This window comes from Eretmochelys imbricata, chromosome 2 (genome assembly GCF_965152235.1).
Source record: "Eretmochelys imbricata isolate rEreImb1 chromosome 2, rEreImb1.hap1, whole genome shotgun sequence".
Classification (NCBI taxonomy): Eukaryota; Metazoa; Chordata; order Testudines; family Cheloniidae; genus Eretmochelys; species Eretmochelys imbricata.
Genome location: NC_135573.1, coordinates 121,445,729 through 121,472,098, shown reverse-complemented (window position 1 = coordinate 121,472,098; position 26,370 = coordinate 121,445,729). Strand labels below are relative to the sequence as shown.

The 26,370-nt window shown below is 40.2% G+C and overlaps 1 protein-coding gene and 1 long non-coding RNA gene across 4 annotated transcripts in view; one reads left to right on the top strand and one right to left on the bottom strand.

Moving 5' to 3' along the window:
- LOC144261319 (uncharacterized) overlaps positions 1 to 26,370 on the top strand; it is a 226,665-nt gene that overhangs the window by 54,074 nt on the left and 146,221 nt on the right. The window contains exon 6 of one of the 2 annotated variants that reach the window (XR_013345219.1): positions 8,926 to 8,952. The exons of the other annotated variant lie outside the window; for it this stretch is intronic. This is a non-coding gene — a long non-coding RNA (uncharacterized LOC144261319). Of the gene's footprint in view, positions 1 to 8,925; positions 8,953 to 26,370 lie in introns of those variants that run through there. 2 annotated transcript variants of the gene reach the window in all.
- The window catches only part of BCL2 (BCL2 apoptosis regulator), a 128,743-nt gene that overhangs the window by 20,445 nt on the left and 81,928 nt on the right, over positions 1 to 26,370 (bottom strand). The gene's annotated exons all lie outside the window — the stretch shown is intronic.

The window sequence follows — 26,370 nt, the reverse complement described above, 5'->3', positions numbered from 1 at the left end:
AGATAAAACAAAAACAAAAAACCACCACACCAAAGACCCTTTTCCTCTCCCCTACTACTTAATCCCATAACATTAAAGTTAGATTTGTTGATTTGTTTCTGGAAAGCAAACTGAACCAAGTCCGTGACTGCAACACTACGTTAATTTGGTTATTTGAGAAACACTTTATTTTAAATGTTCCCCACAGAGTCGTTAGTATTTTTTTATATTTTATTTCCTGAATCTGTTTGACCTGAAAGGAGAGCATTTTTTACAAGCCACAGGACTGTAGGATCAGAGTAGTTAAGAGATGGAACAGACCTATTGGATCATTAACTTCATTTCCCTGTGAGTCCCCCGGATATTGGGGAGATAATAAAGAGAGCATCTGACTGGGAAAAAAGAATAGTCTGCTGCACTGTTTCCATCTTGCCTGGCTCTTTTCTCCATACATTTTGGGACCATACATGTATAATAAAAATGTGGGAGACGTTATTATTCCCCCTGTGTCTGCCCCGCCTCTTTCCTATATTTTCTCATTTCATTTTAGGCTTTATTCTCTCACTCAAATTCTCATTGCTTGCACCTTACTCCTTCTATTTAGTCTAATTTTCTTTTTTGTATACTTTGTCTATATTTTGTTCTTGTACATTTCTTTCAGATCTTTAACCTCCCTTCCCTTCCCCCCCCCACTTTTACCTTCTCCCTCCCAGTGCTACCCTGGGAAATTTCTGCAAGGTACTAGTTATGCCTCTCCTCTACTCATAAATTGGCTACTCCCAACCACAAATTGCAGTGAATGTAGAAAAGGACAAAGACATGTTTAGCATCACATTAGCTAATCATTGTAAAACCCTAGTCCCAGTAGGTTTCAACCATGACCAGCTGACACAATGCTGGACATAATTTATCTGTACCAAATGCAAAGTTTTGAGTAGCACTGTGTTAATGAGACTCTTCAAGGTCATGTTTTAACAAATTTTATTGTGAAATCAAGCCCCACATGTGGCTCTGTGAAGAAAGTATAAACTGGTTTATAAAATGTGTAATGCATGCTCAAAATTGAAACTCAAGGTTATTGGAGAAGCCAGAAGCATGGGGGGAAACTTGTATTATATGTGCTTTCCTGATATAGTTTACATCCCCATTGAAACTGTGATTGGGTTAAAACATTGGTTTCAATACAGTTATATGAAATGCTGTGAAGCCAACACAAAATCATGACAGCAGAAATGGAAGGTATGGTCACCCTATCCATGTGGCTCAAATTTTAGCTAAGAGCATTTGTCTTGTTGCCTGAAGAGAGGTTTTTCCTTCCATTCTGCAGTCTCCTCAATGGTCAAAGAGATATTAGCAGCTGGGCTGCATGAGAAGTTCTCTGAAGGCTCTGAGACTGACATGTCTACAGGAGGACATGCTCTTGAGGATATATTTGGCATCTTTCTCCTCACCTGTGTATCTGGCTACCAGAAAATAAATTGTTCAGCATTTTAAGAAGATTGCAGTTATCTTTCCACTCACCCTTTAGATAAGAAAAAAATCCCTCTCAAAAAAGTTTTGTTAAGCCTTTCCCACCAAATGGAAGCAGAAAAAATTCCGTTTCTAAAAAAAAAATTAATATGGGACTGATCCTCTTTATTTAATTTCTTAGATGTGTCTCTTATCAAATCTCTTTGGATAAAAGTAAAATAATGTCACCTCACGTAGATACAGAATCTAATATTTTGAACACAGGAACTGCCGTACTGGATCAGACCCATGGTCCATCTAGGCATTATTACTCAGTGGCTCAGCTACTATCACTTCTTCAATTAACTTCTGTTTGTTAGTTCAGACAAAGTCAAGAATAGCTGCCCTCCCTTCAGGTGCTCTAGAACTAGCTGTTCCAAGATGCAATCATATAAAGTGTCAAGAAATTGTTTGTTTAAATTTTGTCCTGTTGTGCCATTTAACCAGTTTATATGTGTGTCTTACATTATCATTTTGTTCAAGTTTGCTGCCTCTTTGATTTCTCTCAATGTTGTGCACTCAATTTCCTTTTCTTGATCACAAGGTTGGTAGTATAGCCTTACTAATATATTTAGATTCTTATAGCTTGGGATTTGTATCTTTGTATTTGGCGATTCAATGATGTGGCCCTTTCCACGCAGAATTTTTTCTCTCACTAGAGTCTATCTAATCCTTTAGTTACAATGGTGGTACTCTACCTTTTTGGACTAGTCTGTTTTTCTTGTATTGGTGTAATTAGGCATTGCAGTATCCCATTGGTTTTTGTCATTCTACCACGCTTCCATAATGTTTATTATATGAAGGTCCTCATCCATTGCAAGGCATTCAAATTAATGTTTTTTATTTTTAAACTTCACATATATGTATAGATATTAATAGATGTTTATTATTCTTTAGATATTAATAGATGTTTATTATTGTGTAGGTACCTTTTTTTATTTAACTCTAATCTGACATGCTGCTGGTTTTAGAGCATTTACCTGTGTTTTTATCCTGTCCCTGTTCAAGTTCAGTTGTAATTTGCATCCTATCCTTGGTTGGATACACAGATATTGTTGTATTACGAACGTCTTTAACAGGCGTTTCTATCTGACTATGTGCTTCTTGTTCCTGCTGGCTCCTGTCCCACTCTTAATCAGTCCTCTAAAACCTTGTTTGTTTTACATGGCAGCTGTTGGTTTCATTTTGATCCCCTCTGTATAGGGTCCCCCTTCCTCAACATGTTTCCTGATGCCTAATAAACCGACACCATCTTCTTTGCACTGTTTTCTCTACCAAGCATTGAGACCCTGAAGGTCCCTCTGTTCACTGGACCTGCATAAGAGACTGGAAGTATTTCAGAGAAAGCTACCTCTGAGGCCTTGGACCTAGTAGTCTAAATTTAACTTCCAGGACCTTTCTCCTGCATCTCTGGTACCAAGATGTAACATGACCACAGAGTCCTCTCTAGCACTTTCAAAAAAGGACTTCATTGGGAGCTGCTGGGAAAATCAGGCCACTTATTTAGGTGCCTAATTTTGCCATTAGGCATGTTTGGAAATCTTGGGTGAAGTAATACGTTACAAAATTACAGTATAGATGAGGACAGGGCAACCTAACTTTACGCTCCCATTTTTGAAAATCTTGGCCATATCACTTTCTAAAACTATGATCACTTGGGCTAAAATTTGCTTGGTTTTTGCTTAAATGTGACTTGTTTGTAAATTCTGAAGAAATCTATTTACTTAGAGTTGAATTTTCTGCTACACTGAAGAATTTGAGGGGGTTCTGAGAAAAGCAACAAGAATGACTCACAGCATGGCAAAAACACTCTCATATGAATAGAAATGGAAAAGTCTGGGGCTGTTATCTTAGAATGGAGCTGAATAAGAGGGGACATGACAACAAGTTGATAAAATAATGATATTTAGGTTAAATAGGGAAAATTGAAGCTCCCTGTCTCATAACACAAGAAAAAAGGGACCTTTAATAAAATCAAAAAGTGGCAAATTCAAAACTGATAAAAGGAAATATTTTTTCACACAACACATAATCAGGCTTTAGGATTCACTGGCATAGGCTGCTGAGGTCAAGAATAGATTGGAAGACTCAAAGAATAGATTGGAGAGTTATACGGAAATACTGGTACATAGTCAATATTCATAACTTTAGATACAAAAAGTATATGTGCATACAAATAGGATAATCATATTCAGCAAATTATAACTTTTCCATTGATACCTTACATGACATACTTCATATAAATCATATGATAATCATATTACCGTGGTAAATATGGGGGTGCCAGGGTGTTGCTTTTGGGTACAGAATATCACAGGGGAGTGGGGAAAGGGTTAACAAATCCCACTTGACAAGCCCTAGGGTTGTGGTAAGTAAGGCCCAGATTCTCTGCGATATTTAGTCTCTAAATACCCTTTGAGGATCTGGGCCTAAGGACTTGACACAAACTCACACAGGAACTCAGAGACATGTAACACCAGGAACATATGCCACATCTCCTGACAATAGGATTTCCAGTCCGGTGCAGTCATCACTCTCTTTGCATCTTCTGACCTGAGAATCTCAGACTGAACATTGACTAAAGTCCCTATCTGCATCAGTCTGAGATTCTCAGGTCAGAAGATGCAAAGAGAGTGATGACGGCACTCGACTGGAAATCCTATTGTCAGGAGATGTGGCCTCATGGACCTCAGCTGGGTGCGTCCATGCCTGTAAATGTTAATGTGAGTGCAAGCCTGAGAGAGGTCTGCAGCTTGTCACAGCATCACAGTGACAGAGGGCACCCCAGTCTTGTGAGACAGAGAGCTCACCAGTACCCCAATTCCAGAATGCAACCTGGGGAAGTTCATTACACCCCTGCACAAGCGGGTTGAGATTCATCCATGCTCAGATCTGGGGTGAGTATTCTTCCTTCGATTGTCACTACAGAGATAGGTTGCTCACAGCAAATCAGTTTTAGCTTGTCTTTTACTTTATCTAGCTTTATATTCCTGCACTTGGTTATGATAGGAAAATAGGTCTGACCCACATTTGTGTATTATCTTCCTTCAGATTCAAAGAATAAACAAAATAATGAGAAAAAAATTGTCATTACTTTTCTCAAATATTCTTCAATCTCTTAGGTATCTGGTGAATTCACTGGAATGTTACAGGACTGTTCTTGTGGCCTAGTCCTAAATGACTTATTTTATCTTTTCAAGCCATCTATACACCATTTATTGACAGAACAATAGATGCTTGTCAACACCTGCCACCTGACAGAATGACTAGGGAGTATTATAGTCTGATTTAGAATATAAATCAGCTTTTGCACAGTACCCAAAAGTTTTTCTGTAAACAAAACCCAGAGGCAAAACTAAAAAACACTAAATATCAGTGTAGTAGGAGGCAGACCAGACATCAGGAACATTACAAAGAAATAAAATTCAGTTCCTAGTGACTTTTTTTGCCCTTTGGTGACTATCCACTAGAAATTATTTAACTAATCAGCAGATCCCACTGGTCACCAGCTGGACTTGTGCTATATCCATCCTGTACATTGCGAGGGTCTGTATTTTTCATCAAGGGCCTGATCTAAACTCCACTGATGTCAGTGGAAGATTCCTATTGTCTCAGTAAGCTTTGGGTCAGGCCCTTAATAAGCCACTGCTGACGAGGCGAGGTAGAGCATCCTCTCCAGCGCAACTCTGAATGGGGCTTCATAGGCACATGGGGCTAGATTTACAAAAGGAGTTAGGTGCCTAATTGCCATTTCAGATATCTGAATCCCAGAATCAGGCCCCACTGGGATGCACAAAACCTCTGCTCAGCTGCCCCTGAGCCATGCAGGTGCCTAAACACACTCAACGCCTTAACTTTTGCAGTAAAAGTTCCCTATGTTTCTGCCTCCGAGCATGTGCGCTGTACCCCACGCCAGGCATGTGGACGCTTGGGCCCCAGTGAGATACACAAGCCAGGGAAGAGCAGGTGTTCCTCCACCTAATGTGCATGCAGGGCCCAGTCTGGTGCTCACAGCTCAACTACCAGCTTGGGCCCCTCTAGGGACATGCGTTCAAGTCCCTCCTCCACCTGAGCAGGAGAAAGGATTTGACAGGGATCTGTCATGCCTCAGGTGAGAGCTCCAATCGCTGGGCTATAGGATATTCTGAGGTGGGGCACTCTCAGTTTCCACTCTTTGAAGCTGTTCCACGGGCTTATTTAAAAAAAAAAAAAGCCCTTTGGCACAGGGGGACTGGATCCTGGGGCTCTCAGTTCCTGCATGCGCTACATTACAGCATCATCCTCCCGCTTGCATTCAGTCATTCTCTCTCTTTCCCCCTTCCTCCACCACCCAACAATTTCCCCCTTATGTAGCCACAGTGAAACAGTTTCAACAGGAGAGAGTGAACGGGCATCTCCCACTGGCTAGATTAGGTGAGGAGCTGCCTCATGTGCTTGCCCTTTTTGAATCCCATTCTGAGGTGACTGTCTCCTCCCATCCATTGTGTAGGGAACCTAGGCACCTAACCTAGGCTTTGTGAATCACAGTGCTTTTCTAGATGCCATCACCATGCCTAATTTCTTTGTGAATCCAGCCCATGGGCAGTGGGTGTGCAATTCTGAGGACCAACTGGCCAATAACACATGGATAGCAGGCTTTAACGCTGACCCTGGAGGGGGCTTTGCAGGCATTCCTACCTTTTCAAAGCTTGTACCATTCCCATGCATAAAACCAGTTTACTTGGGCTTTACATGGGACCCTGACTTGGCCCTAAACCATTAAAGATCTGAGCTCAGGTCCAGTAGAAGTTGCCCTTGTTAGATTATGCAATTCTTGTCTTTAATAAATACGTCCTAAAATCTTCAGTTTTTAATCAAATCACCCTACCGTATGGCAAAGAATGATCAACAACATTTTGTGTGTTCACACATTCCCAAGCCTGATAAAATGCTGTATATTAAGAATCAAAGTGGAGTCAGTACCCTCACAACATATATTAACTAACGCAATTCCTATTTCATTAGAAGAGACGCTATTTATGACCTCAAATGGACAACAATTTGATGGGGGCACTGCAGAATTTTAATTAGGGAAATAACAAAGAAAAACTGAACGGAGGGAGGGTGGAAGGTCTGCCAGGAAGAATTGTTCCAAAGAATTTAAAACAAAAGATGTATTTGTTTTACTAAGGCTTTCTCCTCCTTCCCCATCAGCAGTGGTGCAGAGAACAAAACATTGTTGGCTTTCTTTGACTACGATTAACCATTTACAAGGAAGGCTATGTCACCATTTATACTGTAGTACAGTATACTGTGCACCTGTAGGTACAGAGAGACGGCTAAAACAAAACTCTGTGGGTCCCCGGGTACTTTTCGCACACTATGGTACAAATTAAGAGCAACTCCACTGAAGGCACTGGAGTTATGCCAGTTTAAAGCCTGTGTAACTCAAAGGATAATCAAGCCCTATAATTATCAATAAAGTGGACTAACAAAAAGACACTTAATTGTAATATATTTGATCAAATACAGAATGCCACATGTCTGTACAATCACTGACAGGGTTAAAGTAGAGATGAGCTGAGAGTGAACTACCAAACTTTTGTATGTTAGCATTTCCATCTAAAAACACATTTATTTTTACAGGTATGTTAAAGATTGGGTGGGAATGGAGAGCGGGAGCTTGTTGTTAATTCACTCCCCAAACTACTGCTTGTTTCATTTGCCATAGCTACAACATTTCTTTACATGCTGCTTTGGGAAAAGGAGCAGTGGTGTAGTTCCAATAGTGCAAGTGATGTAGTGATGCCAGAGTCCATGAGGTTACAGAGGCCCAATGAGATGGAGTGGTGCTTCAGCATTTCACTTGGTGCATGGGATCAGAATGCCATTCATCCCTGCCAACTCTGAGTGGAATTGAAACTTGTCACACAGGGATTGCTATTCAGGATTGGCCCGGCCACCTCTACCCCATGATGGCGGAGCGGCTGGGCCAGACCTGAATGGGACTGTTACTCCATGCACCAGGTTGTAATGCCACTCATCACTCAGATTTGGTCCATGCTGTGTGAAAGTGGGAACAAGCAGAGCCGCTGGGTTCAGGAGGAGCCACCATAGCTAGGATGGGAGTGGAGAGCTGAGCTGGAAGTGCTCCAGGGAGTGACCAGGAAGGCCCCGGGGTGGTGGCTGAAGGGCTAGGGGAAAGTTGTTTGGGGTGAGGGGTTGGGGCAGAATTGGGAAGGGGACTCCAGCCCTTACCTATTCTTGCACCAGGGTTCTCTGGGGTTTTGTTACACCAGTGAAAAGGAGCAAACATAAGTAGTTTGCATACCTCAACCTATCTAATACCCATTGGCTAAATGCCTACTTGCTAATTGGCTTATTAATATCAATAGTTTCAACTGACCCAGTGGGCATTTCAATGATTTGACTCAACTCTCATCAAAATCCTACAAAATTCACTATTGCTGATTATATAAGAAAATAACATCCTCTTGTCAGAAATTTGATTTTTTATTATTTACTTATATAATGCCAAAAGTGTTCCAGGTACTTCCTAGACACGTAAGAAGGGAGATTCTGTTCCAAATATAAACAGGCAACATAAGAATGGGAAGATTATACAATTCTTTTTCTTTTCCTTTTTTTCCTATTTACCATTATTTGTTGTTTCTAAAACATGCTTATTTACTTTTTTAAGCTTTTTTTTTTGTTTTTAACCCTTGCTTTTTTCTTTTAATATAGCCCTTTTAAGCTTTAATACAAAATTAGTAACTAAAATCATATAAAGCGTCCCAGATTTTGCATTATAAACAATGTACCATATAGGAAGGAACTGGATATGTAGCAAGATGCAGCTGTTTAATCTGGATATTTGTTGATCTGGGTCAGTAACTGGGTGGGTATTTGTCAAGGGCCAGTGGGTGGTAATGGCAGCAAATGGCTTATAATAGACATGGATTATTTTTAATTTTGGTAAACATATCCAGATGGATGTGATTTAAATTCATACATGGCAAGGCAATATATTTATTAAAAAGATTTTAAAACTAGTTTCATAACATTGTTTACAATAAAACATCTCACTATTATTACATAGTACTTTTAAGTAATACTTGGAACCAGGTTACCATATCTTAAAGAAAAAGAAAAAATATTTTACCTTTTACCATGCCAACATATCTGACGTTGCTTATATGTTAGATGTAAAATTTGTATTTTTTTCATAAGGGTAGGTCAAAAATACCAGCACCGTTTAATACTGACTCTCTCAAACTTACTGTAAGTGAAGCCAGTTTTACCAGAATAGACCAAGTTATTTTATTGTCAAATAACTTTTTTTTAACACAAAGAAAACAACAGAAAAAGTACAGTTACTAAATATGAGACACCGTAGAAGGGGAATTTCCAGAAGTCACTGATATTAGCAATTCACCTCTACATTCCCTTCCCCTCTAGTTTCAAGATGGGATGATTATAAAAAGGCTGATTTGTCAGAAAAATGAAACTGAGCAAATTTGCAAACTGACACCAACCAACCTGGGGAATTCCCACGCCTGCACGTCTGACATGCATCCAAAGAAGCAACAGACCTGAGACAGAATTATTTTATGTTGTTAAGCATAACTCTTTCCCCCTTTCCCTATTTCTAAACCTCAGTATTAATGATGATTAAAGTTTTACTTTAACTTTTGTTTGGCCCAAACTATAATAGTCCTGGTTAGAGCAAAAGACAGTTTTATTTAGCCTTGCCTTGCCCCTTATGTAGCCATTTACACCTGTTGAAGGTGAATGTAAACACTACCTGATCAGAATGGTTGCTTTTTGTACACCCACTTTGCACAGGAGACATTTCTATGCCAGTGTGCAAAGCAGGGGAGAATCATGCCCTGGGTATTCATTTTTAATGGTTCACCTAATGAGAACTTTTTATGAAGCTACATTGCATAATTTCCTTTAACTTTTTTTCCATTTGTTTTTGGCTTAACTGATAGGGGATGAGGAGGAAATGTCTGCCTAGAACAATCACCTATCTCATTATCATTAGAGGGCTGTCTCTGGATAATCTTACTGTCTTATGGACACAATTTGAGATATCCTATAAATTATGTTAGTGTTATCTGTATCAGTGTTGTTATCATAGTAGAATATAACTGTAAGTTAATATGTTCAAGTCTTCTGCATTGTCTTTTATGCAACCGATTGTACAAATCTGACACCAGACTATGCTCTGTTACAGTACTGTAAATCTGATGTAACTCCGCTGAAGTCAATAGAGTTACTATGGATTTAAGCAGGTGTAACTGAGAGCAAATTAGCTTTTAGATGGTGGAAGTTGAAGTTAAAGAGTAATACATATGTATCTTCTTCTTTTGTTCTTGGAGACTATTTTTGGCACTCAGGAAGGATTCACAAAAACTGATAATACCTATTTTGGTCAATTTCACATAATTCTTAGTTTTCAGTATTCCAGAGGCGTGCGGTGTGCAACAGGCTTTAGAGAAATGAGGACACACTACTGTCTCACCCTATGCTTATGTAAATAGAAGTACAGCATTCCTACTATCTGATTGGGAGCTGTATGTTAAAATAGTTGAGAACAGTGTCTTAAAACAATATTTGAGACTATTCAATGGGATTGAGTCCAAATATTGTATTCTAAAACGAACACAAGGTCTTCTGATGATCATAACAATGTGGTTTTTAAAGTATCACTTTAAAAGGTCAGCTATACCACCCTTCTAAGAGCACAAAGTATAGCGGATATATTGAGTCATACATATTGTTCATTGTTCATTTGCATTTGGTGAAATCCCTGAGTTGGACCCAATTTAGTAAGCAAGCACAGCCTTGGACTCCCTTGGCAATACTTACCTTGTAAATATAGTCACTGTGTTTCTCTAAAGCAAAATATTATTCCATCCTGCACTGCTAAATCACTCATGGTTCCTTTGCTCTGTCGTTGTTGTTGTTCATAACATGTGGGTTATGTCACATTGATGGAGAGAGAGGCAGAGGGATTATGGGTATTTTGAGATTCACATCTTGGACACATTTTCTGCTTCTTCTAAACAAAGTCATCAACTATATCAATATGCAGATAACCACTAGTACATGACAAGATGTTAATCTGACCTATTATTGCATGCGTGAAAAACTATTATATCCACTGAGCTTGATCCTGCAATCACTTACCACTGAGCTTAGTGCTAACTATCATGGATAAGTCAAGAAAACAATCTGTGCGGCAGCATGTGTAGTAAGTGTTAGCAAGATTGGGCCCCATGTTTTTGTCCTTGAGTTTTTGCATATTTCCTCTGATGTGGACTCTTGTGCTTTCCAGTTGTCATGTGGGCAACATCTGCAACCTGTACATCGCATAAGTTGCCCTCCCGCTTCCGGGAGCTGCACTTAAAGTGTAAGCAAATTATGTGGGTATTTTCTAAGACTTTTATGTTGTATGAGCAATGTTAAAAAAAATGACTCATTCTCAGCTCCGCTAGTGTTGTATTGGTACGTACTGGTACGGAGTGATCATAACTCTAGATTTGTAAATAAAAACATTTCTCACCGCACCCATTTTCCTGCCCTAATATTGTTGGTTAAATTTGACTTCAAAATGAGAGGAGGAGGATATAGATTAGTGTATGTAGATGGCCAGTTCTGCAGAATGTGTGTTTGGGGGGGGAAACCAAGAAAGCATCCACCAATAGAGAAATAAAGGCGGAGGAAAAGAACAGCTGATAAACTTTAATATTAGTAATACGGACGTAACACATTTGAAACCACTGAACGAAGACCACAGAAAAACAATGTAATGTTGGCGAGCACCAAAACCCATTGAAGTCAATGGAAGACTCCCACTAATTTCAGTGCACTCTGGATCCGGCCCTGATTGAGGATTAGTAAGTAACAAAAACCGACTACCTTACAACTAAATGTCCTTGCTGCATTGAGAAGAATTTGAACAGAATAGCATGAAAGCACTTAGACATAAGAAAGAAACCACTCCAAAGTGGGTCTTAACTGTGTCCTTACAAATAATTTCCTAGCACTTTTCATCTAGGAATACTAATATGCTTGGTAAAGATGAATTATTTAGTCTTCACAACACCCCAGGCAGGTATGGGAAGTATTATTTACTCATTTTACTGACAGGGAGACAGTGGCCCAAAGAGGTTGGTTAAGTGACTTGCCCAAAGTCACCCAGTAATTCAGTGGCAAAATTTGAAATAGAACCCTGCAGCCCTGACTCTCAGCCTCCTGTTTTAGCCAGCAGACATTACCATTTGTGATCATTACCATTTCCCTAGTTTTCATGGCTTGTGCCTGCCCAAGCATCTAAGGGCTCGTCTACACTGCCACTTATTTCGACATAACTTATGTTGCTCAGGGGCACGAACAATCCACCCCTGTGAGCGACGTAAGTTACACTGACCTAAGCGCCAGGGTAGACAGCGCTAGGTCAGCTGGAGAGCTTCTCCCACCGACATAGCTACTGCTTCTCGTGGAAGTAGAGTAATTAAATCGACAGGAGAGCTCTCTCCTGCCAGTTTAGAGCATCCTCACCAGATGCGGTATTGCAGCGCAGCTGCGCCAATGTGGCTGAGCCGCTGTAACATTTCCAGTGTAGACTGGCCCTTAGTATGGCCAGTCCTCATGCCTTACTTTCTGGTTCTCACTATTGTCCGCCTGTCACCATCAGACTTCCACTTCATCTGGGAGCCCTAAAGGTATGTGAGGTTAATGCCCTCTTTTTAGAGACTCATCGTGTCCCTTCCCCTGTCACCTGGTCAGGGTTGCAAATCTGACATCTTTCGTGAGCACTGAATTAAAAAAGAACAACAACAATAAAAATCAATTAAGCTAGAAACGAATACCATTTAACCTCCTGTAAGGCTTACATATGTCATGTAAGCAAGTAACAAACAATATTTATATTCACAATTGTTTGCTACTTATATAGCACATTGTGTTATAAAAGGGGAAACCCACCCAGCAGAAATGAGGATGGGACAAGATTATATTGGACCCACATGCATTTTAGCTACTTAAAATGCTATATTATGTTGAGGGGAGGAAGTATCATTGTTAACCATCTTAAAGCCACTCAGCTGGACTCAATTAAAAAAAAAAAAAAAAAAGTCTGCCCAACATTTTACATTGTGGAAGGCTGTGTAACTTGCTCCAGAACTTTTAATTGAATCCAGCCCTTAAACACAAAAAAGAATTCTTTCGAACTAGTTCATGATATAAAGTAGGATAAAGAACATCATACTGATTCTCCAAAATGAGGCTTTTGCTGTATACCACAAGCTTAACGTGCACTCAGGTCTTCTCTGATCAATGTTTAGTACAGAGTAGTGTTTACAAAGATTAAATATTTCCAGTCAGCACATGCTGCTCAATGCATAAGTAAGTCTGTCCTAATTTTGGCTTGATTCAAAACAATGCCCCTGATTCTAATTTCACAACAGTGTAAATCAGAAGTAATTCCACTAAAATCAATGGTCCTAATCCTAAAATGGGGGAGGAGTGCATAGTATGGGGGGGGTGGGGGTGACAAAGATGGAATTAAAAAGAACTTTGCGCTCACCAGATCATGGGGCCATTGTATGCTGGTCTGGTCCCCAAACACCGTGATGGCCACTGGTGATCTCAGTGACTTAGGGGAGCCCGGGCCATGCTTTTTCCCAGCCACATCCCATATACCCACCACAGGGAGCATGTGGAAGGAAAAGGGACCACTATGCCAGTTGTATGCCACACAGTAATACTACATGACTGAATAGACTGATTTCAAGGCTGCTTTGCATCAGTCAGGCAGTGTTAACGGCACAAGATCAGGGACAATCAGTTCCACCAGTGTAAAAATGGTGAAAATGCAGTAATTCTCAAATGCACTGTTATGCATGACAAATAGTATTTTAACTATAGATATCAGCCCATTATAAGACTCCACCAAGAGACACTACTTTAGGGTATTTTATCTTTGAAAATATTCTGTTTCTTTGGAAAAATTAGGTGATGGGAGAATCAAATTTGAGTTTCAGAATTGAAAGCATCTTCTGACTGTTTTTAAGATTTTTCTTTTGTATCATAAATTTTCCAGTCTGCATTTTACTTGTGTATACGCACACACAATGATCACAGCATACGTTTATTATATTTATAGATTATGCTGCCCTACAGCATACAGATTACTTTTTTCATGTTCTGCCGTCACACTGACTTAATGGATTAAAAAGGCTGCTAATATCAAACACATAGCTTTTTAGCCTCTTAGAAAAATAAAAGAGGATTCAATCAAGGTGTCATAAGGTTTTTAATGGCCCATTGATACAATTCATATTGTAGTATCCATTCAGCTACTGTACAATCATAGTGTGAATGAAACTGACTCATTGCTGAGCAAACAGATAAGAGTTTGGAGGAACTGATCAATATGTTTAGATAAGGTGTAATGAGAATACCTAGCAACCTGTGCCTTTGTCTGTGCTTGGAAGATTAAAGATTTAAGGGAGAAAAAATATCCTCTATATTAGAGACTTCAGGCCAAATTATTCTCTCAGTTACACTTGTGTACATCTGGAGTAACTAGGCTAAACCTTCTCTTCAGTAAATGAACCCTTTGAACTTCAGTTTGCCCACACACACTCTTACTCACAGTGTGTTTACAGAGAAGTAGTCAGAAGTTTTAAAAATAACCCAATCAAACTGTCAAATTGGGAATGGCCAAATGCCGATAAAAAGCATAAAACTATAGGTTTGTTACATTCAAGAAAACATAAAAATTTATGCAAATACTCATGTATTACGACTAACAGGAAACTAATGTGTTGCTCCTTTGCCTGCCTCCCCTCCCACTCCAACCCTTATTAGTTGGAATTCCATTAACTGTGAATGGGATCTTTGTAGGAATTAGTACAGGAAAACTAGGACAACATTTAGTATGAAACAGCCTTTGATAACAGAGCTAGTTCCATTACCAAGGCTGTGTTCAATTGCCTCCTCTGTTTTCTTTCAGACAGCAGCTGAGTAATTTTAAATAATGGAAAAAGAGAATCTGTTTTTAGTACAAACTGGAAATTAGACTCTACTGAATATTCTATATAAGTTAGCTTCACTTGTCTGTTTTTCTTAGCAAAGCTAAAAATCTTTCCCTTGTCTATATTATATAATAATTTGGTGGAATACTGTACAAAAAACAAGCCTGAAGAAGAGTATTTTGAGAGCTGTTCCATTTTGGAGGGCTGGGGTTTACTCACTGTAAATGGACATGAAAGAACTAAACTTATCTGTGCTTACTATAAAAACCTGATACACTTCTTTATACAGTACATGTTTGCATGGACATGTTTACAATGGGGCAACCACCAGATGCAAACTCCAAAAGAGCTGGTACCCACCAAGTTGTACATAATATAAATCTGCTTACAGAAAAATGACACTAATTTATGTCTCATACACCTCAATACCACATGGTCTCCTTATATCCATGATCATATACTGTTTAGTGTATACACTGTATTGTCCAACATTAAATACCTCTCACATTGTGCCCAAACCTTTTGAGAAATGCAGAGTGACCCCAAACCTGCCCCTCCATTGCCTTCAAAAATAATTTCACTTCAGTTTGTTGGCGAAATTCAATTCAGTGGGAGTTGTGGGTGTTCTTTAGAGGTGTTTAGCCTCTTGTAGGTTTATGTCTTTTATTAGCCAACTGTCCTTGGTGCTGGTGAAATGTATACGAAGTACACAGGACATAATGCTCAAATGCAACCTGCCTGATTGCTATGAGGCTATGTCTCCCTCTCTGATGACTGTCACAGCAAGAGATTATGAATTTAAACAATCGAAGACCCCAATCCTGCTTTCTGATTCATACCTGTGGGCTGCTGCACCTGTGATGAGCCCCACTGAACTCAGTTGGACTTCATTCAGGTGCAGCAGTACACCTCACAGATTACAGTGCAAGATCAGGGACCAAATTTCCACACAATATAATGGAAAGTTGTTCTTGGTTTGTACCCTATCAAAATAAATGTAATAAATAACAATATTTTTGCCCTCCATATCCAACTTTTTCTTGCTAATTTCACTGTTTTTGTCACAAGTATCAAAATTTCAGGCAAAATTGCATTGGATACACTAAAAATTACCATAGTTAACCCTACAAGTCTGATGAAACATAAAGGATCAGCATAATTTCAGGACAATTCCAGCTTATGTATACATTAACTGTACTGACTGTTATTGTGTTATGGGCACACCCTATCACAAGCACTGTCCCTATGCCCATGAGAAAAAAATAATTTTAAAAGAGCCAGGGAAATGTCTGCAAAATTATTTTTTTAAAACGAAATCATTTTTATTTAATATAAACATAATGGGCTTTATTCTCTTCTCACTACCAATCTTGCACCGACGCATCTCTAGTAACAGAAGTAGAGTTACTGCTGATCTCTTCTGGTGTAAGTGAGAAGAGAATCAGGCCCAATCGTCAGGCTGCAAATTTCAGCTAGGATTATAAACTGTTAACTTCAGCCTGAGCTTGTGGAGCTCAAACTTTGCTTCAGGCTAAGACTGTCAATCATCCTGATTGTAATAAGTCGGACCTACACACTGCAAACTAAGGAGCTGAACTCGGTAAGTGCTGAGAACTTGAAATTCCCATTTATGTCCAAGGGGAGTTGAGGCATCTAAACACCTTTAAGGATCTGGACCGCAGTGCTGGTCAAGATTAGGTCTCTGGATTGCAGGAAATAGTATTGAACGTAATTCAAATATCAGCATTTGGATTCCATAAAAGGAAGAAGCATATGGCTGAAATCCTGACAGCCTGAGAAATCCCTCAAAAACCTGAGTGTCAGTACAAACACCTGAATTGAAAGAAGAATGCCCATGATCATCTTTGACTATATTTAGAGGCTGAGGGCCAGCCAAACATTTATTTTCTAGTCAACATATTAGAGACTAGGGGATGTCTTCTTCCAAATAACACTTAATATAGTTTCTTCTTAGAGTATCTATGGTGTGCGTGTAACTCTCAATGCATAAGCAGTCCGTGTTATTGCTTACAAAGTAAAGAACACTATGCTTACGTGTATTTAACTGCACACCCAACATGCTCGACATTTGTTCAGCATGGATGGGCTCGGTGGTTCAATTAACGTAAGCTTAGGCTAGTCTGAACCAGTTAAGTGTTCAATTAAGTATGATCCACTGCATCTCCCCTCTTTATTTCATACATATCCAGATACTATGTTTTTTTCCGTGACACAAGTACCTCTCTAGTCCTTTTGGAAAAAAGCTTTTGGCTTTGACGTGCCTTGCATATATAAGACAAGATAGGAAATGTTTTTTATCTCAACATTGTGAAGGGGAAAAAAAAACATTGAATGTGACAGATTGGCACTGACTAAATGGAAGTTATTTTCCTGAGCTATCACATTTTCTGCCTCCAAAATGAGTGATATAATGCATCAGACAAAAGCAACAGCACCAAAATTCCATTTTAATTTTCATTTATAGCAAAATAAATGCTCATAAAGAAAAGCTTTAAAAGATTTTTCTGAGCAACATGAATCTCCGTAAACAACTGCTTGTCACAATGCAAAGCAATGATTCTTACACTGGGTGGAAATTACTAATCTGCACTGTGATAACTCTTGCATGCATTTCAAATTAAATAACAGGCCATATCCTCTGCTGGTGTAAATCAGCAGCACTTCATTGACTTCACTAGGGCTATGCCAATTTACACCAACCGAGGATCTGGCTGATTACATTCTTTGAAAATGCTTCGTTTGCTACTGCACTGAATGATCAAAATCTTTCATTTAAGCATTTCCATAAGGGACTCCACTCAAAATAATTTAGTATTTTTTCCCTGTAGATATAAAAATGAAACAGTTCTCTATTCATCTGGCAATGGCTGGCTGATTAGGCCAAAATTAAAGTTTTGCTCAATTTGGGAAAGAAATGACCTTCTCCAGGCAAAAATAAGCCAATGTGGCAGATTGCCTGTAGTAGCTCGGCAGCGGTCCTGTGCTCCACAATGACAGAGACTAATTGAGATTCTCAGAGCCGGAGTGAGGGGAAATCCTCTGAGGGATGTAGCTGGGAATCTGAACATGCAGTTTGATTAGACAGTCTGTAAACTTGCTCTGAAGGGCTCCACATCATTGGCTTGGGCAAAATTTTCCAGAGACTGTCCCAGTTGTACTCATGCAGGTAGATTTCACATCTGGGGCAAGGAAGATCCCTTTAAAGGTCAACTTGAAGAAAGACGAGCAATTAAAATAAAATCCTTGCACATATAGAAAAAACAAAATGTTTCCCAAATTACCCAGCCACTCTTACTTACCAGGGCTCCTAGAAACAGCTGTTCTACCATGCATATACCTCACTCAGCCTCTCTTGTTAAGAGCTGTCACTAAAGTCACACATAGCCTGGGAAGGCTGCCCTTTATACAGTTATTGTATACAGTTATACAGTTAAAGGATGTGATTCCCTATCCTTTAAAAGAATATACACTAATTTTTTAATGATAAAAAAGACAAGAATGACTCCCCAAGCTGTAAGGCAGTGTGGATGATCAGATCTATGCAGCTGCAGCCTAGAGCTACAGTACTATGTGTAGGTTTTGGCAAGGACAGTCCCCTTTTTAAGCTCTGTCCCAGAGGTCATGACTTTTTGGGGAAAGCTGGGCATTTGTCCCATTTGCTCTTGCCCTAGGTGCGTGCGAAGGAATATCGGGTAAGAGAAAATGGGACAAATGCCCAGTTTTGCCAAAAGGGTTGTGACGTCCATGATGTCAGCTCGGGGCGGCCCTGTGTGGCAGGGGTTGGGTGAGCAGCAACACCATTTCCCAGTGTCCTGTTTTCACTTTAGGGAAATATGGTCCCCCTAAGTATATGTTCACTGTACAAAGAAACGTAGTATCTGGACAACTGGTGAACAATGATTTAAGATGGGCTGGGTTTTTTTGCAGGGGTTCGGGGGGCTTTTATGGCAGGTTGAACATTTTGCAGAACAAGTCAACCTGCTGGAGATCTTGTGCTTTTGGGAATCGCATGTGCTAGCAGCTTGGGAATATATTTGGCTAAATTGAGGCAAGTACAAAACAGAGAGTAAAATATAAATGATCTTGGTTTAACCACCCGTGGTGGAAGTCCTGATCCAGAGCAATAAACTAAGCAGAAATGGAGCTCTGACTAAGGAGATATACAGGGGGGACGGGGAGGGCAAGGGGACGACGACAATCTATTAAAATAAATTAAGTAGCTTAATATATACAATAGATATATGAAGACTGAACAAAAGAAGAGGAGAACACTGATTGTCAAATGTTCACCATTCAAGCTCTTCCCATCACAGATGCCCTTATGAAGAATGCAGTTGTTTAGATGGAAGGGAATCTCTTGAGTTTATTTAATTTAGAATTGCTAAAACCTTGACCCATGTTGTAGATTTGGTTGGAGAGATGAGAAACAGCAACAAGATTTGGCAATGGCTTATAATAATTACAAGATTTGGAGAATACTATTATTAATATATTTGCAACATTAAAAAAAGGTGAAAGTGTAAAGTCATCATATGTTTCATTTGACAATGCACTTTCTGCTATTTGTATATGGTGTAACAACTTCTGTTCCTAATGTGCTAGTCTGGCATGATTTTCTATTCCTTTCCCTAAAATTTCCTTTTATGGCTGCCGTGCAGTAGATCTGTTATTTTTAAACTACTGAGATTTTTTTTCCTAACACTCATCTGACTGTTCAAAGCCCCACCATGGAGTCTCAAAACATACAGCTGCATTTTTCCACAGTTTCACACTGAGTTCATTTCAGATTTGGATCAGCACAGGATTTCAGTCTAGGATTTTTTTTTAGATTTTTGTTGTTTGTTTGTTTAAACTTTTGATTGTTACAGGTGAAAACTGTTGCAAAACAATCTTTTACTTCTTTGGCAGCAAAGCTGTATTATTATTTTGGCTTCCAGGGCCCTATGCATTTCAAAACCATCAGCAGTGTTGAACTGCTGACTATCATGATTACAGGGTATTTTATAGGTCAGCCCATACCCTCTTCCCTCCAGCCTGTAGCATGCAGTTCTGCTCCAAAAGTGACCGTAAGGAGAGCAAACATTTTTTAGACATCTGCTAATCAGGCCAGATTCTCAGCTGTCATAAATTCGTTTAGCTCCATTGATTACCATTGGAGCTATACCAATTTACATCTGCTGAGAATCTGGACCCTTGCATTTACCAAGTCAGAGCTATTGAATTTAGTAACTAAAATCAATATCAACAGCTTCTCAATCCTATCAGCACTGCAAAGCAAGCGTAGCAACGCAGAGAATTCTATTCCATTTTATGTTTCACACCATAACTGTTAACCAAGTTCCAATTAGTTACACGTGTGCAAACCCACTGAAGTCAATGCGGTGATTGCATGGGTTTTACTAAAGGCAGAATTTGATGGCAATGGAGTTGGACAGGTATCTCTCCAGGACTAATTTGAAGACAATGGGGTTTCCAAGGTACTGCCGAGGACCTAATTTGAAGAGGGGGCTCGGAAGTACGCACACAGACACCTGAAGGTGTGAATGAAACTGATATTAACAATACAGCACATTCAAATAGAGCTTGCTTTGTTTTTACAAGGTTCTGTGTGAAGATAAGTGAGCCCTCAAACAGACTTACTCACACAGTATGCTGTAGAGAAAGGAGGGTTTAGCCACTGGAGGTGGGATTCAGAAGGGGGACATGGGCATTTAAATCTAAATGATAGATTCTCAAAAAAACTTTCTCTCAACTCCCTAGGTACCTGGGTTTCTACTAGCAGAGTACCCATGGCACCTGAATTTTTACCACTGGGTACACACAGCTGTCTCAGTCCTGACATCTCTGAGCAGTTCAGCACGTATCTCATGCCTAACCCCCAGCACGATTCACAAAATAAGTTCCTCACCTATGTCACCTGTGGGGCCTGATTGGGAAGATGTGCTCAGAGGCTGCCATAGAGCATGTTTACCAGATCAGGCCCCATACAAAACACAGCTGGAGGAGGAGGAAGATGAGGTGCCCTTTTACCCAACAGTCCAGTTGCTAGAGTACTTACTAGGAGAAGTGTTTGTGAGGGACGCACTTGGGTGCTAGTTACTATCAGAGTTTCCATAACTGGGATTGGGGCTGCTGTCACCAAGGAAAATATGAGCTAGGGAGAGTTTTGGCAACCAGTGACAAGAGCGGGGTTTCTGTGAGTAGGCAGTGTTTGGCAGACGCTGTGGGAGGAAGAAGCTGGGTTAATTTTCAGGGGGCAGGGAAAGTCATACGTTTTGGCAGTTGAGAGCTAGGGAAGTGAAGGGGGTTTTGTAACTGAGGTGAAGGTTTGGCAGCTGTGAATATTGCGTGGGCTCTTCTGGGCCTGCTACTGTTCTTTAATAACCTCATGCTGGTACAGGGATGGAGTCCTGGAGCATGGAGGTCTTTTGACTTGGCAGCTTCCTTGCATCTAGCCTAAATCTCTTCTCTGTACTCTTAAGAACAGGGACCCACAGCAGAGGCTTCTAGGCTTATTGCATTGAGAAGTTCTGGCCCTTTGTCGCATCCAACCTCTCAATCTCAAATCTTATAAGTAAAGATAAAGGTGATAAAAACCATATCCCATTAGGAATCCTTTGGCGGTATATATAGTATATACACATACCCATGTTGTATTACACACAGGAAACTACAGAACATTAGTGCATTCAAATGCTGGCCAGATATAAAACTAGCTCAACGGACATTAAAAGTGTAAAAATCACCCTGTTTATGTGTTGTCAGTCACAGAGCTCTGTTCTCACTGTTGCTTTACTCCTTTTTGTTTTTCCTCCTTATGCAAATAAAGCTTATCTGAAGAGCCAGCTATAATTTAAATTGGAGTTGTTAAAATAAAGATATGTGCAGGATAGGCCCAAATAATTAAAAACGTTTTGTCTTCATCTCATTTCCATACCGTAAAAGTAGTCATGAAGCTGTAAAGGCCTTAAAAAGTCAATTTATCATATGCTTTTCCAAATATGAAATATCTTGCATGCCTAAAGGTTGGTATAGACAAAATACATGGTCTTGGTCCTTAAACATGTGTGATGATAACAAACATGGCAAAACTAAAATAAAAAAATATAAATAAGCTGAAAACTTGATGCAGAATTAATCTTTTAAATGTTTCTGAGAACTTACTTTTTTTTTTCTTATAATCACAGACATATGTTATGAACCAATGGGTATGAATAGTTTTTTTTTAACTTTTTATTCAGATGCTCTGGATATAAGTTAATTTTCATGCTCCATGTGTATTATTGCTTCCCTTGGTTTAAAACTGGAATGACATGAACTTTGACTTAAAGGTTGATTAGCTTTCCTAGACCATTGCCCTAGATATGCTTAATACAATAATCCAGGTTATCCAATATCTAATTGAACACAGGTGGAACCTGAATTTGTTACAGGACAAGAGGCGCAACTGCTGTGGGTAGCTTGAAAAGGAAAGAGGTGCTTAGCAGAGAAGCATAAACAGAAGAGGTTGTCCTAGTCAAAGCACAAAGGGGCTGGTTCTGTTCCCTCTGGAGTCAACTTTAAAAGTGACACCCCATTTAACCATTGTTTTCTACCAGTATATACTTTCCCCAATACTAAAAATTTTGCCTATGCCTTTTAAACTTAAAGAGTTTCCCATTGATTCCTGGCCTGTTTTTGATAGTAATGTTTTGCTGGTGTCTAACTGCAGTGAGAGTTTCCCTGTGACTGGTCTTGTCTGTGACCTGGAAACTCCCCACCAGCCTCTCATTAGAAAAAAAAAAACTATTGGATCCTCTCACTGTAGCTTCCCGCAGTGTCAGTTCCTCCTGAGCTGAATTTTATGCCTTTTTGTATAAAATTACTACTTATTGTATAAATTAACTGAATCTCCCACCTTCTGCTGACTGCAATTTTGAGGTCAATGAAGCACATTCTTTTTGTAAATAACACAATATACCACAATGTAACATGTACCATTCTTCTAGTTTCGCTTAAACATGCGACTACTTCTGATTGAGCAGAGCCTTGCTGACGGGAAATAGGTCTGTCTCAAGAGAACAGAAATTGCAATTCTAGTTCCCAATGGGCCACAACCTGAATAACTGTGACTTTGCTCCATAAAACTACAATCCAAACAAGCAATTTACAGGTTTAAAAGTGTGAACCACTGGCACCTATATCAGAAACTTGGAATAATATAATTACACCTTTAAGCCTTGATCCTGTCCTTCAACACTAGATGTTATATCTTTTTTAAAGTTAGCTATTGTAAATGTACATGGAATCACAACAGTGAATTTTCCAAGATCTACATTGATAAATGCTGTGCTTCACAGAGCCAGACACAGCCCACAGAGTTTAATATCAATTTATAGACCTCCTTGTAGTTCCACAGAGAACATGCCAGTAAGGCTAAATGGTGATCTGGCCTTGAGTTAGTGCATAGGAGTGCACTCAAGGAGCACTCCCATCACCAGCCTCCCGGTTACATGGACTATTGGTATGTCTGTACTACAGTTAGACACCCACGGCTGGCCCATGCCAGCTGACTTGGGCTTGCTGGGCTCAGACTAAGGGGACCCTCCCACTTCACAGGGTCCTAGATCCCTAGAGGCTTTAGCCTGAGGCCAAATGTCTACACTGAATAAAATAGCCCCTAAGCCCCAGGCCTGTGAACCTGAGTCAGCTGGCATGGGCAGCCAACCACAGTGTAGACATACCTAAAGAGGCAGCGCACAATAACTCACAGAGCAGTTGTGAGTTAGACTCCTCCCTCTGAGGAGCAGGGCAGAGGTGAGAGGAAGAAGTGGCAGACAGGATGAACTGGGTTATAGAGTCTTTGACATAAAGGTCATCTGTTCAAATCTGGCCATGGTCAGTACTAACCTCATGATTTTAACCATCAGATGGCTGTCCTGTGTGAAATAAGCTGGGCAGGTTCAATCCAGTTCTGAGCTGCCAAATGTCTACACCATAACTGGTGCCCTGCTCTAGCAGTTTCAGAAGAGGCCATGTCAGCCAATCAGACATACTGGGTGAGCAGTGTTGGGAGCCCTGCCCCCACTAAGGCTGTACCTGTTTTTAGGATAACAAGATGTCAGTGCCCTGGGCTGTCTATCTAGGTCCCTAGATTAGCATTATATTCACTAAGGGAATACATGCTATGATAAACATATGGAAAATACTGGCAACACTTATACAGATGGAGTTTATTTAATTCTTATGCAGGGGCTAGATTAACAGTCCTGGAAACTGAAGTCTTTTATTCACCAATCAGGTCAAGCACTGACAGTCCCAGCTTCCCCCCACTGCCCTGCCAATGAGCCTCAATCTTTATTTAGAGGGAATATTTATAAGGAGTGACAGGGGCAGGTCAGTCTTCATGCCCATTTGGTTCTTAGCCTCTGTGTTAAGATAGACACAAAGTATGCTGTGTAGCTCTCTGTGATATGGACAGCTAGCCATATGGAACTTGACTAAGGCCATCAATTCAGTTCACAAGGATCGCTCACTCAGATTGTAATAAGTTTAGATCACTAAGAACTGGGCAAGACACAAACCAGTGACTTAGATTTGAAAGGTTCTGCATCCTATTACCTGAGCCATCCCAGCTTCTTAAGTAATATTTTCAAAACATTACAGCAGAGAACATGTCCTCTTTGTTTCTCTATACACTTCCTTCCCTCTGTCTCTTCTCTCCCAGGGGGTGCTACACTAAAATGAAGTCCAGTTTAAATACAGACCACTTAAAAGATACACACATACGTAAGAACAGATTCACCACAGTAAGAAGTTGTGTGTGCATGAACTGCTTCTTTTAAAATGCACATAAACATATAATGCGGAGCATGCAGCCAATGCAGCCAAGAAGTAGGAAAGAGAACTATTCATAGAAAATGAATTCATGTTGGGTGGGAGTAAAACTGCCAACTTTTCACATCATATCTCAAACCAGATTGTAAACTCTTTGGGGCAGGGACTATGTCCTTCTATACGTACTGTAAATCACCTAGCACATGCTGGTTACTGTAAAAGTAACACTAAATAGGGGTGGGGAAATCTTATTTCTCTTGTCTGTGCTCTCCTCCCTGCCACCCCTTTTAGAGGTATGCTGAATGGCATGTATTATTTTCTGTAATAGAGAGCTGATTCTATGAGTAGGACCCCATTTGGGTCAATTTCACAGTCATAGGACTTTAAAAATAATAAATTTCACAATTTCAGATATTTAAATCTGAAATTTCAGTGATGTAACTGTGAGGGTTCCAACCCAAAAGCAGTTGTGGGAAGGGGGCCCACAAGGCTATTGTAAGGGGGGTTCGTGGTATGGCTGCTGGCCGGGAGCCCAGCTCTGAAGGCAACACCGCCGGCAGCAGCAGCACAGAAGCAAGGGTAGCATGGTACGGTGTTGCCACCCCTACTTCTGTGCTACTGCTGGTGGGGCGCTGCCTTCAGACCTGGCCTCCCAGCCAGCAGCGGTCGCTCTCTGGCCACCCAGCTCTGAAGGAAGCGCAGCAGTAAGGCATGAAATACCATGACCCCCTACAATAACCTTGTAATTCCCCCACAAAACCCTCTTTTGGTTCAGGACCTCCAGTTTGAGAAACGCTGGTTTCCCCCATGAAATCTGTATAGTATAGGGTAAAAGTACACAAAAGCCTAGTTTTCATGGGGGGAGACCAGATTTCATGGTCAGTGACACATTTTTCATGGCTGTGAATTTGTTAGAGCCCTATCTTTGAGCAATGACACAGAGATCCAAGCTCTCTACACTAACTACCCTGCTGTGCTATCAAGCTATGGTTCAGAAATGATGTCGTTGGTGAAACACGTGCAATTATTTCTGTATCAGACATTTTCCTTTTGCTGCAGGAAGCCTCTTAGATGTGACAGGATGATTTAATTCTGTACAAACCTCACCTCCCTGAATTCTTAGAATGTAGATATATACCACTACCGGTATTCTTAGAGTTAGGGCTCGACAACCTCACTGAGCAAATATAGTACAATGGAACTCACAGTTTCACTGGAATCCCTAACTTTTAGCTATTACGTACTTTTCTTAGAGAGAAACGGGAAACCAAATAGATCAGACAGAGATCTATAGATAACTCTGCATTTGTCAATATAATGTTTTCATAGGTTAGCAACAAACCATGGAACCTGCTTGCAGTGCATTCAGTAAAGGTGCAACTCTGTTTTTAGTGTGGTGGAGTGAAAGTCCCAAGGTGCTTCAGTGTATTCAATGGACTATAAATATTATCTTTACTCCAGTTTGGTTCCACTGTGCTAATCCCTTTGGGAATATCCAGCACCAAGGTGTTAAACACTGGGCACATTCCCAGGAGATTACCATCTGGAAGCTGCCACTACCTTGTGTGGTGAAGACCTTCTGGTCCCTGACTTTGCTACAGCTGCCTGCAGTGCGGAGGGAAGAGACTTACTATACCAGTCACTATTTCCCATCAGAAGTGAAAATGGCAATTCCCAGAAATCCTAAGGTAGCTGCCAGTTCCCAATGCAACGGCAGGAGGTGAAGTAAAGACAGGTTCCCAGTGTGAAGTAGATGGGCTATTTTGCACTCTTGTTACAGTGAAACTCCATTTATAATGGAAAGATTTTTTTTCTGGGTGTGAAATAACAAGCTCTGCTGCAATTAAGACCTCTGAGGAAAGGCTGCTGGTGCTTGCCTCCCTTCCCATTTGGATATGCAGATTATGTGGAGAATGCGTTCGGGGGGGAAGGGCAGCTTGCAACCCATTCCACTATCATATTTGTAAAGCAGCAACCTCTCAGGGAGGAGCAGTCTCTTCTCTTACACGTATCAAAA